The following is a 15948-nucleotide window of genomic DNA, read 5'->3' as shown; positions in this document are numbered from 1 at the left end:
GTTCCTTTGACTAACTGTATTTATCTTTCCATTCCTCTATTCTATTTCCTTTCTATTTAGAATCTCCTTCTCCTATCCTGGGCCTGGGTTCTTTTGATTCTGTTTCCGTGTTTGTTTACTTTCTTTTTTCAAGTTGGCAGGCTCTGCTTTCTCATTGCCAGAGGCTCTCTTCTGCTAAAGGACGTGGCCCCCTCTCTACTTTTCTTTTCTTAAACCTTAAGCGTTAAGTGTGTTTCCTTTGACAGGTGATACTATATGGGAGAGCAAAGAAGAAAGCCTTCCTTAACAATGGCTAATCAGAGAGATACAGCCACTTTTACTGGAAGTAGAATATGCCTGGGAAGGGGAGGGAGCCTAACAAATCATTTAAGACTGAGCTCAGACATTCACTTGTGGGGTGTGTGTGTGCTCTCACGCATGCATGTATGTGTGCATGTGTGCACACATGTGTGCTTGCATGTGTGCGCGTGTGTGAGAAAGACACACTCTAAGGGAGATATTTAGACCTCACACTTCAACGGAAACGAGAAGGTTAACTAATTTCTGATTTTGGTTTGTCAATGGTTCTGTATGTCTGCATTATTCAGGACATGTCCTAACTACAACCAAGGACAGCTCCTCTGTATTTTCTACTGCTGCCGTAACAAATGATCACATTTCAACAGTTCTGTAGGCTGGAAGTCTGACACAGGTCTCACTGGGATAAAAGCAAGGTGTTGACAGGGCTCTGTTCCTTCCTGGAGGCTCTAGGGAAGGACCTGTTTCCTTGCTCATTTGGGTTCTTTAGCCACACCCGGTCCCTGGCTCCATCCTCCCCTGTTCTGCCTCATCCCTCACCTGAGATCAAGTCCTGCTGATCCAGCCATCCCAAGTCTCTGTACTTTGTTCCTTCCTCCCAGGTGCCCTGTTTTATGTTGGTGCTCTCCCTCTCGCCTGGGGATTTACTGGCTGGATTCCCTCTCTTCCATCCCTCACCATTCAGCGTCCTCTCAAAACACAGGTCTGATCATGAAAATGACTTGCCCAACATTCTTTCATTCAAAGTGTTTTACTGTCTGGTCACAATGTGCCTCTTAAAACACGTCCTCCAAAGTGGCCTCCTATCCCACTTCACTTTCTGCTCCAGCTTCCCTAGAAAGAATATTCACGATTCTGCTAACATACCAGACACCTCTAGACTCTGTGCCTTTGCCCAGGCTGTTCCTCTGTCCTGAGTCTCACTCCCTGGCCCCAAGCTTGTCAGAATCCATGGGTCACCTTCAAAGTGCAGGTCAGATGAGACCTCCTCTGGGAAGACATGTGGAGGACATGTGTGATGTCTCATTTAGCTGTCTCTCTTCCCTCACCCCTGGTATTGAGGTGGCACTGAGTCTTCAGCTTGCTTATCCATGCCTTAGAGTCACTTAGTTAAATCTCGCTCTCCTCTGGATCATATGACACATAACTTGGTTGTCTCGTCACCCTTGCAATTCCCAACACACAGTAGACTCCAAAGATGGCTTGCTGTAATTGACCTGATTTTGTTGAATTGGTGTGATGTTTTGTGCAGCAGTGAGATGGTGATTGGGACCATCTGCAGAGGCGAGGCGGTGTGCTGACCATCCGCCATCCCCGATGGGTCGTCTGGGGTGGCGCCTGTTGGGACTCTGGAGACAGGCTTGAGGAAGAGCACCAGCTTGCACCAGGCATGGACAGCTCCCTAGAAATTCTCAGCACGCCGGTTCTTCACCCCCTCTGCCTCCCATCCCCTCCCTCCGGAGAAGGCCTTTATTTGAGATCTCTCTTCCCCTCATTAACTGAGCTTGTTGCGTGTTCCCCAGCTGCAGCTTTCTTTGGTCTTCTCCACTGTTTGTTTATTTTCTTCCCCATCAGCCTCTTCCTCTGCTGTGCTTGTAAATAGAGCTGATGACTGTCAACTCTGGGGCCTGTGCGGTGAACCTGCCACGTGTCAGTGGGCAGGTCAAGTAGACTCTAGTGTCAGATACTGTGGGTTATCCCTCAGGCTCAGAAGCTTCCCCGGGCACTGGCCCAAGCTGCCCAGCAGATTTTGCTCCTGACCATCCAAACGGAACTTTACAGACAGAACCATCACCTGACACAGTCTATCCCTACCCGGCGTGGGGGGCTCCCTCTGGCTCCTTGTTCTTGCCACTGCAACCCACTGGTCAGAGGTTGGGCAGATGGCAGAGGAGGCACTCAGACTTGCCTGCAGGGTAGGGCGACATGTGACACCAAATATTTCGGGCATTATACTCTTTCATGCCAATTTTTTTTTCCTTCTATTTGAGAAGGTTGGAGCTGCTCTTGCTCTAAAGTGTCTAGCCATCCCAAATTCCTAAGGCAGGGTAGGGTGGCCTTGCTGGTTGGTTATGGAAGGAGATAGAGACCACCTTGAAGGCAGGCCAGGAATATGGTGCTTCCCTCTTTCCCCCACACCACCTCATAAAGTGGTGCTTCCAACCTGGTCTGTTTTTGAGCCATAGCGGGCCATCCTCCCCGCACCCCCCCATGCCAGTGACCCCACTTCACCTTCTTCCCCTCCATGCAGCCAGGGGATCTCCTCCCTCCTCACCACCCCCCCCCACCCGCCCTGCTCTCTGCCTCCCCTGAATTCCCCGAAGCAGCCGGCCCCTCCGTGACGAGCTGTCAGCCCGGGAGCCACACAGGCTGTGCCATCCCCGACTCTGCTCTGCTTGGCAGCGCGCATCAGCTGTCGGAGTGCCCCTCTCCCTCCCTCGCGTCCCCTCCCCTTCCTGGGCCGCCAGCTCTGTCCCCGAGCGGAGCCGCAGAGGGAGCCGAGCGGCGCTGCAGCTGTTCTGCTGGGGGCGCCGAGGTGACCGGGAGGTGGCGGGGCCTCCCACCTTCTCCCCAGTGCCAGGAGGTGGCCGGCTCTGTCACTCGGGGCCTCCCCGCGCCATGCCCCGCTGGGGCCGGGGCCCGCCACACCTTCCCGGCTGCGCTGCCCGCTGCCCGACAGGTAAGAGAGGGCAGGGCCTGGATGGGTCCCTGGACTGGCCGCCCCCAGTCCCCAGCCTCGTGAGAAGGGCAGGACACCTAGGCCAGAGAAGGCACTGTCCTCCTGTCGTCCTCGCTCGCTCACTCTCTAGCAGAGCTCTGCACAGGGGGGCCAACCTGTCGCCCTTGCCAGGAGCAAGAGTGCAGGACTGTGCCCATTCTTGCCACTTAGTGGGTGCTAAGCTGCGAAGGCTCTTCTTCTTCTTTTTTTTTTTTTTTGGTTCTCCTTTCTTCTCAGTCCTAACTTCCCAGGCCCTGGGAAACCTGTTTCCTGGTCCCAAGAGATGCCGTTTCTCTGCTCGCATCCCTTGGAGGGGGGCTCCGAAAATATTGTAGGTTTGCTATCTGGGCTAGGACACCGTCTCTTTTCCTTCCATTCACGTATTTTCTGCTGCCGTTTTAAGCGGGTCGCCTGCACAGCGGTCTGGCTGCCCACAGCATCTGTTTTGTTTTGTCAGCCTGCAAGTCTCCAGCGTTGCTGGTGACTAACGCTGGTGACACATTCCGATGCAGAGGGACTCACAATCACAATGAGTTGGAGGGAGATTAAAATACATTGGAGGTTGCCCCTTTCTTCTGTGTTTTTTTTTTTTTTCACCACCACCCCCAGCTCCATGGGGTATAATTGGCAAATAAAATTGTGGTATGTTTAAAGTGTACAATTTGATGATCTGATACACAGACACATTGTGAAAGGCTCCCCATCATCAAGTTAACTAACATCTGTTGGCAGACCACTGATTTATTTTTTTTAATTAAAAAAATTTTAGATTACTATAGACAATGCTGAAGTAAAATCATAGTTAAAATTTTGCTCACATTCTAGATTATTTTCTTAGTCTTACAACTAGACTTGCTGGGGCAAGTTTTTTTTTTTTAAACTGAGATATAATTGACACGTAACATATCGGTTTCAGGCATATAACATAATTTGGTATATTTTGTATTGCAAAGTGATCACCACAATAAACGTAGTTAACATCCATCATCACACATAGCTACCAATTTTTTTTGGCAGGTCACCAATTGCTAAGCAGTGAGTTGAGGGCACAGTTGCCACGTACAGGAGGTGATGAGGCCCTGGCATCAGCTAGCTGGGTCCTTCTTGGGGCTGTCTCCGTAGTGATTTTTGGGAGGTGTGGGAGGAGAGTGGCTTTTCTCTTTCTATGTTAGAGCCGCTCACCATTAATCCATTGTTTCATACACATACTGCAATTCTGGCTTTCGGGTCCTTATAAGTCCTGATCTTGGGATGCTTTTAACCTGGTGAAATAAGGGAAGCCTACTGCATCCTACAACTTGGGTTATTTTTAGATTATTTGTTCCTACAGATTTGAAAAACTTCAGGGTTTTCTTGGAAGATGGAGAGGGTGCTGGAAAGTGGGGCAGCGAGATAGCTGTTATCGTGAGATCCTATAAATGTTTGGGGAAATCTCAAAGCTGTAAACATGCAATGTGGTATTTATTATGCTATTGATGGCTGTTACTATTTTGGGAATGATAACCTCATGAGCACTCAGTCACTCTGGTAAACTAGTTTTTATTAACCATTTGCTCTCTGCTCAGTCCTTAGAGTAGGTTTTCTGGAGAAGGTGGATAGGACTGGGGTGAGCAGGGACTGGAGTCTGTAGAGAGTGCCCTGTAGCTCACCGTGGCCAGGCATCAGTAAGCCACCGCTGGTGACCAGGTCCTTCAGTTTTTTTTTTTTCCTTTAATTTCACCCAGTGCCTACCACATAAAGAATCTGAAACCTTTCTCATAATTGTTGTCCAGTTGAATTAAATCTGCTACTGAAGCCAATGTCTTTCTTAACTCTGACTTGAAGATCATGGTTCCTTAGCTAACGGTAGCCATTTCACAAATGCCAGGTACTCCCAGGTGATTGAGTGAGAGTGTGAATGGATGGCTGAGCAAAACCCATCATATTTCCATAAAAAAAAAAAAAAAACAACCTCCAAATGTGGATCTCAGTGATGGATATACAGCTGCAACTGAAATGTGTGTAGAGTAGGGAAAACCCTGGTGGTCTTGGGTTCAAGTGTCCCTAGGGTCATTAATGGAGTTACCCTGAGCCTTTCATTCAGGGATCCTGAACAGCTTTGCTCTTATAGTCTGTAAAATGGGCACAGTAGCAAACACCCAGCTTACCTCCAGAGGTGTTTGTGAGATAAACTAAAAGGAATAATGGGTAGCTCCCAATTATCACAATGCTGGACAACTTTGCTAGGCTCTTTCCCTGTATTATGCTGTTTCATCTTCTCAACTTCCCAGAGCAAACCAAGGGTCATGGAGGCCAAGAAACTTGAAATATTCAGCCAGAGAAGTGAAAGCAGTTTGTACGTTGTGATTGTGCCATGGAAATGTGAGTTTTGTTGTGTGTGATGACTTCATGGCTTAGAGTTTTTGTGCTGCCTGTCCTATTCCAGGCTCTCTGTTGTGTGCCTCTTTATTTCCTCTTTGTCCAAATACGTCTACCTCCAGGGATGCTGAAATGCTCCTTTCCTCCCGTATTGCCTCAGGGATCAGGATATTTTTCGCTGTCCAGGAAGCTTCAGCCTTCTCATCAGGACCTTTATTAGTGTGTTGTGTGTATGGAATTTACAAAAGGCTTTTGAATTTTTCAACAACAGATCCTAGAAGGAAAAAGGCCGCAGAAAAGCTGAATGGCTTAAGGTAGATTCCCACCAGGCCTTGTCTCTCAAGGAAAAGTGTCAGAATTTGCTCTGTAACTTCGTGCATCAGAGTGCACCTACACAGCCCTGGCCCCTCCTCCTGCCCCGGGTGTAGACATTGATGTGCACTGGCACAGGCACAAAAGCAAGTCACCTCCTTTCCCTGAGGGCTCTGTGCTGGTAGGCGCAAATCCCAGAGCTGTCCCTGGAGGTGGCCCAGGCTACTCCACTCCACTGTTTCCTACCACTATTGGTGTACCGGAGCCGGAGCCCATCCCTGCTCTGATGACTCTGGAGTTTCCTTCTTGTGTGATTCTAAGTGGCTGACCAGAAGCGAGCTGGGAGGACATAAAAGCCATTGCTGAAGTCATTGAAGCTGGAGGATTAGAAACAGCTTGTTTTATATTCAGAGGAGGGGAGAAGGTTGAAGCTGCTTTCTGCCCACAGCTGTAAACCCTGATGGCAAGTGGTAAAGCTTTTGTTACTGCCTAAGGAGGGGGAAGAGATTGATAGCCAGTGCCCTGGCACTGCAAGATAGGAGGAGAGAGCCACACTTCAATTGTGGCAGTCCCTCATGCTTCTATCACAGCCCCAGGGCTTTGGAAACTAGGTCCTGCTGCTTCTGTCTCCCAGGCCTGCTACCCCTTCCTCTGCAGCCTCCACCCCACCCCCATTTGGTGTTGGGCCTCTGCATTCTATGACTCTGATACTGTCAATGTGACTTCATGTCTTCATAAGACTGAATAATGTACGATCCATGTTGGCTTATATATCTCACTGAATTCTTAAAATAAAACAGGAGGTTGGCATGGCCTTAGTAATTCTGATTTCATAGATAAGAAAGCAAGGTCTTCGGCCAAGACGACCCAGCCATGAATGGGCAGAGTGGGAACTTGAACCCTTGTCACCAGATACTGGAGCCTGTGCCATTTCTATGACTTTAAGCTGCCTCTCCCTGCCAGCATCCTGCTCTGAAACCTGGTCTCACCCACCTGTCTGCTGGCTGGTTCAGTTATGTTCAACAAACATTATTGAGCATCTTCTTGATCCCAGGCACTGTGCCAGATGCTGGGGATTTAGAGAGGAAAAATACAGCTTTCTCCTCTGTAATATGCATAGGTCATGTACTACGTATGTCTGGTACATTGCTTGGCACATAAGAGATACCTAAATGTTAGTTGAATAAATGGATGAATGGATGAATGAGTAGTTTCCTGTCCTTGGTGGACTTAATAGTCTGGGGTTAGGAGAAGAGAGTTGTAGGCAACTAATCACACCACTCTGATGTAGAGAAGTATGTTTGGATCAGAGACCAAAGAGGTCAAGAACCAGGGGCTGTGAAGCAGGACAGGGGCAGAGCAGTGCTAGTAAGGATGCAGAGGAGAGGACAGATGTGAAAACTGTGAAGAAGATTTAATCAGTATGACTTGGTAATTGGCTTACTATAGGAGATGAGAGAAAGGGGGTCCTGTATTATTATTTCCCTATTTCTGACTTGAGTTACTCAGTGGATGGTGGTGTCAGGTTCCTGAGACCAGGAATTCCAGAGGAAGAAGTGTGTGTGTGTGTGTGTGTGTGTGTGTGTGTGTGTGGTGATGTAAGGGAGGGGGATAAAATGGGTCCGGAAAAGGAGGAAGGAGGGGCTGTGATGTGCTCAATGTTTAGATGTATATTTGTATTTGTTGTGCCCGTGGGATGCCTGAGGGGTGTGTTCAACAATCCATGGGCCATAAGAATCTATATAATTGGAAGAGGGACTGGAATTAGATGAAAATATTCAGAAATGGTCAGTATACTCAGTGTAGTTGGGATTATGGGCAAGTGTGAGATTGCCCAAGGAGCATTTAAGAAGAGAGAAGAAAACCAAGGTTAGAAGGCAGGAGAATGTCAACATTATGGGGTGGGCAGAGGAGGAGCCAGCGAAAGAGACCAAAGGGAAGGCGAGTGAGGACAGGGTAAGGCTACGGAGGTCAAGGCGGTGGAGGTGCCAGAATGAACAGTCACCATGGCAAATACGGCCAAGAGGTCCATAAGGACAAGGACCACTGGACCACTGAACCTCACAATATAGAGGTTGCTCTTTCAGGGATGTGGTAGGGGTGGGAGCCAAATTGTAAAGAACTGAGGAAGGGATAGGAAGTAGGGAAACAGGAAATTTTTTCAGGTAGTTTTGCTGACATAAGGAGGACCCCCCCCCCACTCCCAAGGGAGGAATTTTTTTTTAATGAAAGTATTTTTATTTGTAAGTATAGAATAACATGAGAGAGGACAGAATAAAGATAGAGGGTTGATAAAGCAGGGCAGGTGGGAAGGAGGGGCTCAAGGTCACAGGAGGAAGGATTTACCTTGAGTAGACACATCTGTGAGTGGTGGGTTGCAAGTAAGGTTGTGTGTAAATGTGGATAGACTTGCAGGAAAAAAAAAAGACTTGCAGGGGAGGAGGCAGTGAAAGAGGTTGAGATATTTCATACCTGAGGCTTTGATTATCTTGGTGAAGCAGGAGATCAGGCTGGGGGTGTGTGAAGGATTGTGCTTGTCGCATGAGCCTCCTCTTTCCCTATACCGTGGCTTCCTGACCTTTGGCTGCCATCACAGAAACCAGCTGCCCACTGAGAAGCTAGTTCGTAAAAACCAGGTTTACTCTTTAAGGCTGTGGTTACAATAGGAATGGAGGAGTTTTGGGGAGGTGAGCGAACAGATCATCATTTGTATCCTCATCCGAGGTTGAAGTATCGCCCTAGATTCTGGATGCGTAGGTGGGCAGCTCAGCAGTGGGAAGAAAGGATGTAGCAGGATTCCACCCTGGAGCTCGGGGTTGGAGTTCTGGCCATGCCTTAAGAAATGTGACCGTGGGCAAAGTCTTTAAAATTTAATTTCTGTAGGTGATATACCCATTCTAAACCTCTATGAATTTTGGCACCTGCTCCCTGGGAGTCCAATAAAAGGCTTTTCTGAAAATGGGTTTATTCATAGGGAAGAAAACTTACAATGCAGGAAATCAGTTCTCATTCAAATCACCTCTTTCGATATTTCAGTTTCCTTGCACTAATAGTTTACACTTTATAGGTTCAATTTACTGAAGCACATATTGTCAGTGGTCACATATTTATAACACTTTTATGCACAATTTCAAAAATACGCAAACCAAGAGACTAGAACAATGAGTACACACCTGGTACTACCTTCTGCTTTCCACTCTAGATGATTTTGTTTTCTTTCTTTCTTTTTTTTTAGTTTAAATTCAGTTTGCCAACATATAGTATAATACCCAGTATTCATCACATCACGTGCCCCCCTTAATGCCCAACACTGAGTTACCGTAACCTCCACCCACCTTCCCTCCTGCAACCCTTTGTTTGTTTCCCAGAGTTAGGAGTCTCTCATGGTTTGTCTTCCTCTCTAATGTTTCCCCACTCAGTTTCCTCCTTTCACTTATTGTCCCTTTCACTATTTCTTATATTCCACATATAAGTGAGACCATATGATAATTATCTTTCTCTAATTGACATATTTTACTCAGCATAATACCCTCCAGTTCCATCTACATCGAAGTAAATGGTAGGTATTCAGCCTTTCTGATGGCTAATATTCCATATATATATATATATATATATATATATATATATATATATATACCACATCTTCTTTATTTTTTTATTTTTTTTATTTTTTTTTAGAAAATCCCTTTTTTTTTATTTATTTATGATAGTCACACAGAGAGAGAGAGAGAGAGAGAGAAAGAGAGAGGCGCAGAGACATAGGCAGAGGGAGAAGCAGACTCCATGCATCAGGAGCCCGATATGGGATTCGATCCTGGGTCTCCAGGATCACGTCCTGGGCCAAAGGCAGGCGCTAAACCACTGCGCCACCCAGGGATCCCCACATCTTCTTTATTCATTCATCTGTCGAAGGACATTGTGGCTCCTTCCACAGTTTGGCTATGGTGGACATTGCTGCTATGAACAGGGGCGTGCAGGTGTCCTGGTGTTTCACTACATCTGTATATTTGGCCACCCTAGATGATTTTGAAGCAATTTCCAGGTAGCATACCATTTCATCTTGAAATATTTCAGAATGTTTCTCTAACTAATAAGTTTATTAAGAAGAAAAATAACCTTGGGTGAGCAACTGGGTGGCTTAGTGGTTGAGTGTCTGCTTTCAGCTCAGGGCATGATCCCGGGGTCCTGGGATCAAGTCCTGTATCAGGCTCCCTGCAGGGCACCTGCTTCTCCCTTGCCTATGTGTCTGCCTTTCTGTGTCTCTCATGAATGAATAAATAAAATCTTAAAAGAAAAAAATCAATATCACACTAATATTAGTACTTAATCAGTGCTCATATTTCCCCATATTGTCTCATGATATTTTTTATGGTTTTAAATTTGAATCATAGTTCCAAAATATATTCCACATATTGCACTTGGTTGATGTATTTCTTTAAATATATCTAACACTGGTGACCACTGTCGGAGGGACAGTCTTATAATTCCTATAGTTCTATAACATCTCCTGATTTTGTGTCATTTTGCCCCGTGTTGGTTTACCATTTAATTTTCGGAGGCCTAAGGAATAATTTCAGTTTAGACTCCAAAGTCTCTGAGGTTTAATTTTAAAATTCCTTCTAGACACACTTAAAAGGAGAAGTGGAAAGATAGTAAAGAGAGAAAAGAGGTAGAAAAATGAAAAGACTGCAGGGAGCAGCAAGGAGACAAATGAAGGCCTGAGAGGAACAAAAGCAAATAAAAAAGATATCGGAGACACACGTCACCCGCCCTGCACCAAGATGCTTGAAAATCCTCACAAACGTGTTTCAAACGTTTCTGTGTCACCTCCGTTAGCAGGTAGTAAACATGAATCTTTAAATAAGGACATTGTATTGATTTAGTGCATTTTCCGAAGCAGTTTATCAAATAGCTGAGCAGATGTCATCCAAGTAATCCTCTATGTGAAGTAGGCAAGGAGTAGGAATTCTAATTCCCATTTTATAGATGACGAAGCAGATGAGATAGCTAATACTAGTGGCTCACACTAAGCACTCATTTGCCATTTGCCAAGCATTGCGCGAATCACTCAGCTAATCCGTATAACAATCCTTTAACAAGCCTGCGGCATTGGTACTGTGATCTTCATCTTACCTGCGATAAAAATGACTCAAGGAGAGGAACGTGCCCATAGTTACAGATCTGAAAATTACAGAGTGGGGATTGCAACTCAGGCCGCTCCAACCCACTCCTCTTTTTTCTGGGTCAGTCTACTCCCCACTAAATCAGCAATCCTTTAAAAAAATTTTTTTTGCATATACTTGCTTGCTGGTATAATTCCATTTAAGGGGAAGCTCAAAGCATCACCAAGTATAATACAGATTTTCCTCGATTTAGGATGGGGGTCTGTCCCGATGAACTCATCATAAAGGTGAAAATGTCATAAGTTGAAAATGCATCGAATGCACCTGACCTACTAAACATCATAGCTTAGCCTAGGCTACCTGAAACATGTTCAGAACACTTACGGTAGCTATCGTTGGGTAAAACCATCTAACACAAAAGCCCATTTTAAAATAAAGTATTGCATATCTCATGTGATTTATTGAGTAAACTTGCACTGAAAGTGAAAACCGGCATGGTTGTACGGGTGGAGGATAGGCTGTAGGGGTATCAGTTGTTGACTCTCGTGATGACGTGGCTGACCGGGAGCTCGCTGCCACTGAGCGGTGTCAAGAGAGAGCATCCTGATGTCACCACATATCACCAGCCTGGGAAAAAGAGTAAAATGCAAAATTCAAAGCATGGTTTCCACTTAATGCGTATCACTTTCTCACTATGGTGAAGTCAGACAATCGTAAGGGGAACAATTATCGGTAGAACCGTCGTAAGTCAGGGACCGTCTGTGGTAGGGTATACAGTGGGCTAGAATTTGCAAGGCGTTTCCCACAGACTTTTTCATTTCTTTCTTATAACCAACCACTCTGAAAAACAGAGCAGTTAATTTGGGTTTTACAGAGGAGGAAAATGGAATTCAAAGTTGATGATCACATAGCTAGTTAGGGTAGTTAGTGTCACAGAACTAGTTATCGGCAGGGTCAGGACCAGAGGCCCTTTCTTCCCATTCCAGATCCTGTTCAGTTCTCTTTGCAAACCTCACGGGCCGACACCTTTGCTGACTTCTTGCCACAACCCCGCTGTTGTTCCTTGTGAGAAGTTGAGCAGGCTTATTACAAATTAAATATCAGGATGCTTGAACTGATGAGCAGGAAATGAGGCTGCTAATACTCAGAGGAATGAAATTGAGACGTATTTTTTTTTTTTTTTAGTAGAATTTTGGGCCGAGTGGCCTCTTTCTGTCCTTCCCTTCCCTGTGTCCTTCCAGTCTCCATGGAAACCCCAAATCAATGCAGCATATGTTGATTCATGTTTCTGCTGTTACTAGGAAGCTACAAAGTGGAAATTGCTTTTAAAAGATTTGTGGAAGAGCTTTAGCGTGCTGACCAGAATTCAAATCTAATATCCAAATGACTGTTTTATTAAAAGCTTTTAATGTGGTACTGTCTTAGGTGGTATTTTGATTAAATAAACACACAGGGGGCATTTGGCAATAAACCTCCACCTCTACTAACATGGCTTTTAAAAATATTATATTGCAGACTTTAATTCCCTTTATCTTCCATTTAATTACATTTTTGTAGCCTGTGTGACAATGCCAGGTGCTCCTTTTGCTCTTGATTAATTCCACCCTGCCCTGACCAGGGCTGTTGGGAACAATAGTTTGCAAATGCCTTAGGTACCCATGCTGCTGCTCCTGAGAGTCATTAGCATTAGGCCGACTTCAGTCTTGACCCAGAGACTGCAAAGCTCTCAAGTGTTTCCGCCATAAGAAATCCTCAGTGATTTTTCAGATTTTTTTTTCTATGAGCTCAGAATCAAATGCAGCTGACATTTATTAAACATCTGCTTCATAGGAGGCAATGAGAATTGATAGCAAGGGGAGTAAGTCATAGAGTCTGTCTTTGTGGAACATGGGGTCATCTGGGAGGATCAGAAAACATAAATCACAAGGATAAACTACAGACCATGCGGGCTGTCAGAGAGTCACACAGCAATGTGGTGGTGTTGGGATGGAGGGATTCCTTCTGATTGAGGGCGTTCTGAAAAGCGTTGGAAAGGAGAATTTTTATCTTGGAGGGATTGGGTTTAGAGAAGGAACTAGGACTTAAGAGGCAGATCCGGGGAAGGGTTTGGTGAGGGGGGAACATTCTGGGCAGAGGGGGCAATGATGGGGTTAGGCATGTGTGTGCAAGCATGTATGCACAATGGGATATAAGACTGGATACATAAGTGGGACCAAACTGTTAGAATGTCAGGCAGGAAAAATCGGTACAATGAAGCCCATCAAAAATTATTCTACAGACCATTTATGATACATGTTCGGTGGGTAACACTGGTGGTAGTGTAGCGTGCCAGGAGGTTTATGGGGAATGGGGGAGGCCATGACTTAGGAGGCGTTGGAAGAGGCATATACTATGGTGGGTGCCCAATAGCCTCTGAATGGCAGTGTCAATGGATGGAAGGGGATAAAGTTGAGAAATATTTCAGAAATATAACGAGAAGTTTTAAAAATCAGTTCAACAGGGCAACAGAGAAAATAAACCCAGAAATACCTGTATTTAGTACCCTGAGGGGCTAGGACACAGAGTACATGAGCATGCATAGGGAACCTGGCAGGAAAGGAGGATTTGGAGGGGAAGGGGGTTGTTTCTGACACAGTTGCGTCTGCAGAATCTGAAAGGGATGGAATTGTCCTGCTGTCCTCTGGAAAAGCCAGTGTGGAGCTCATGAGAGGCAGGACTAAAGCACCCATGCCAGAGAGACACACTGGCCCATGCCTGGAAAGGTTGGGTTTCCTAAGAGGAGCAAACAGAGAATGGGAAAAGCTGAGAGGTGCAAGGCAGCCTGAGAAGCCAGAGCAGGGCTTGTAATGCCTGTTTTCCTGGGGAAAGCCATGTGTCACCAGCAGAGATGTCCTATGCCTAGTCTTTAGCCAGCAACTCAGGAGCAGTAACCAGAAAAGAATCCAGAGCTCTGTATTCCTGGGCCGGGGCTGGCTGTAAGCCTGGGGACGCAGAGTTCAAGTAGGTGAGTGCCTTTCTTACTGGCACCCCAGCCTCCCTGCTTTTTCCTATTTCTCTCCTTCAGGAAAGGAGACCAGGCCAGAATGTTTAACCTTTTGATTCCCCTTAATCTCACTCCTCCCCCTACCCCCAAATTCTTTTTATTTTATTTATTCATGAGAGACACACAAGAGAGAGGCAGAAACATAGGTAGAGGGAGACAGGGAGCCTGATTCGGAACTCGATCCCAGGACTCTGGGATCACGACCTGAGCCGAAGGCAGACGCTCAACCACTGAACCACCTAGGTGCCCCTGCCTGGAATTCTTTATGCACCTGGTTCTATAGGAAGGAAGATTAACTTAGAGGCCTCCCTGAGAGGGGGCTTCTACTGGGTCTGTGCTTCTCAAACTAGGGTGCTGTGTGGTTATGTTTTGGTGTTTAGGAATGTTTTGGTTAAAAAAAAGGTTAGACTAGTTTTAAATTTTTCTTTTTACTCCTGCTAGATGCATGTCCACACACTCTTGTCCCTCAGCTCTTCGTATTCCTGCTCTTTCTTAAAACTTTATTAATGATTCTATCTTTCCTTAAACATTTGGGCGGGCTTATTGACTTCCTATGACTATATTATTTCTCCAAAGGCTAATTGAAGATTCTGATGCCTAGTTAACATTAGTCAGCCCCCACTGGAGACTTGGGCCCATCTGCAGCCCCCCTGTCCTATCTCCTCAGTGCCTTTGAATCCTGGATGCCAGATGGGGCAGCATGAGACTTCGAGGGGGGCTTTATCTCACTATTTTAGCACCAGAAGAGGAGTCCCATGATGATACCACCTTTGTGTTACGACAAGGGGCAGGGCAAGGGTTGGGAACATGAAGCTTGGTATCAGGCACTGACTCTGCCACTTGTAACTGACTTGTCTCTGTTTTTCCATCTATAAAATGGGGATGATGAAGATGTCAGCCTTGTAAGTGCATGGAATCACGAAGGCTCCACCTTACGGCATAAACTTATGTTGGATTAGGGAAGTGCTTATCAATGGGCTTTTATTCACAGTTTGTGCACCTGTTTTCTTTTCTCTTTTCTTTTCTTTTCTTTTCTTTTCTTTTCTTTTCTTTTCTTTTCTTTTCTTTTCTTTTCTTTTCTTTCTTTCTTTCTTTCTTTCTTTCTTTCTTTCTTTCTTTCTTTCTTTCTTTTTTTTTAAAGATTTTTATTTAGAGACATAGGCAGAGAGAGAAGCAGGCTCCCTGTAGGGAGCCCGATGCGAGATTCTATCCCAGGGCTCATGCCCTGAGCCCAAGGTGGACGCTCAACCACTGAGCCATCCAGGCGACCCTGTGTACCTGTTTCTTACGGTGCGGTGTATCAAGAAAATGTCCAGAAGCAAAGGATTCTCTTTATGCTTCAATTCTAAACCCTGGCTAGCATTGGCGGTCAAGGCAGGGGTTCCGAGGAATGGGAAACATTTCTTTTGCCTCTCATTTCATAATGCGAAGTTCCCTTTACCTAACAGAGGCACACCGTGGACATTTTTCAAGAGAGACAATGAGTCACTGTGGAGGCAGCATCAGGAGTTTTTATTTCATCCTCTCATCAGGCAACGTGGGGTTGCAGCAGACTCATGTCACTGAGAAAACACGAGTTATGCGACCAATAGATCTGCCAGGAATTCTGGGTCCCGGTGTGACGCAGTGGGAAGAGCTCTGCTGTAAGAGTTCTAAGAAAACAAATCTGGTCCCTCTGAGTTGCTTCTTACGTGTTGTGTCGCTTTGAAAAAGACATGCTACCTTTTCCAGCCTCAATTTTCTCATCTGTAACTCGGAGATAATAATATTCTCTCTGGCTATGGAATAGGGTTGTTGAATAAGAACACATGAACATGCTTTCTACATGATAAAAGGTCAAACAAATGCAACCTAATATTTTTAGCATCAAGCCATCACTTTCTACAGAGATTTCTGCTGCCTCTAGCAAATGCCACCTTCCGGGTGTCCAAAAGGGCTCGCGGCAAAAGTTAGGTGCATTTGGAGGTAGTTCCTGAGTGGGAGCAGGAGACTCGGCCTTTGAGACTGGAGTGGAATGGGGAGAAGGGGAGCTTTGTCCCAGGGCAGTGCTTTGCAAACTTCAACAGGCATCAGATTCACCTGGGAGGCTGGGCTAC

This window comes from Canis lupus, chromosome 7 (genome assembly GCF_011100685.1).
Source record: "Canis lupus familiaris isolate Mischka breed German Shepherd chromosome 7, alternate assembly UU_Cfam_GSD_1.0, whole genome shotgun sequence".
Taxonomy (NCBI): Eukaryota; Metazoa; Chordata; class Mammalia; order Carnivora; family Canidae; genus Canis; species Canis lupus.
Note: the sequence above shows the minus strand (reverse complement) of the source record.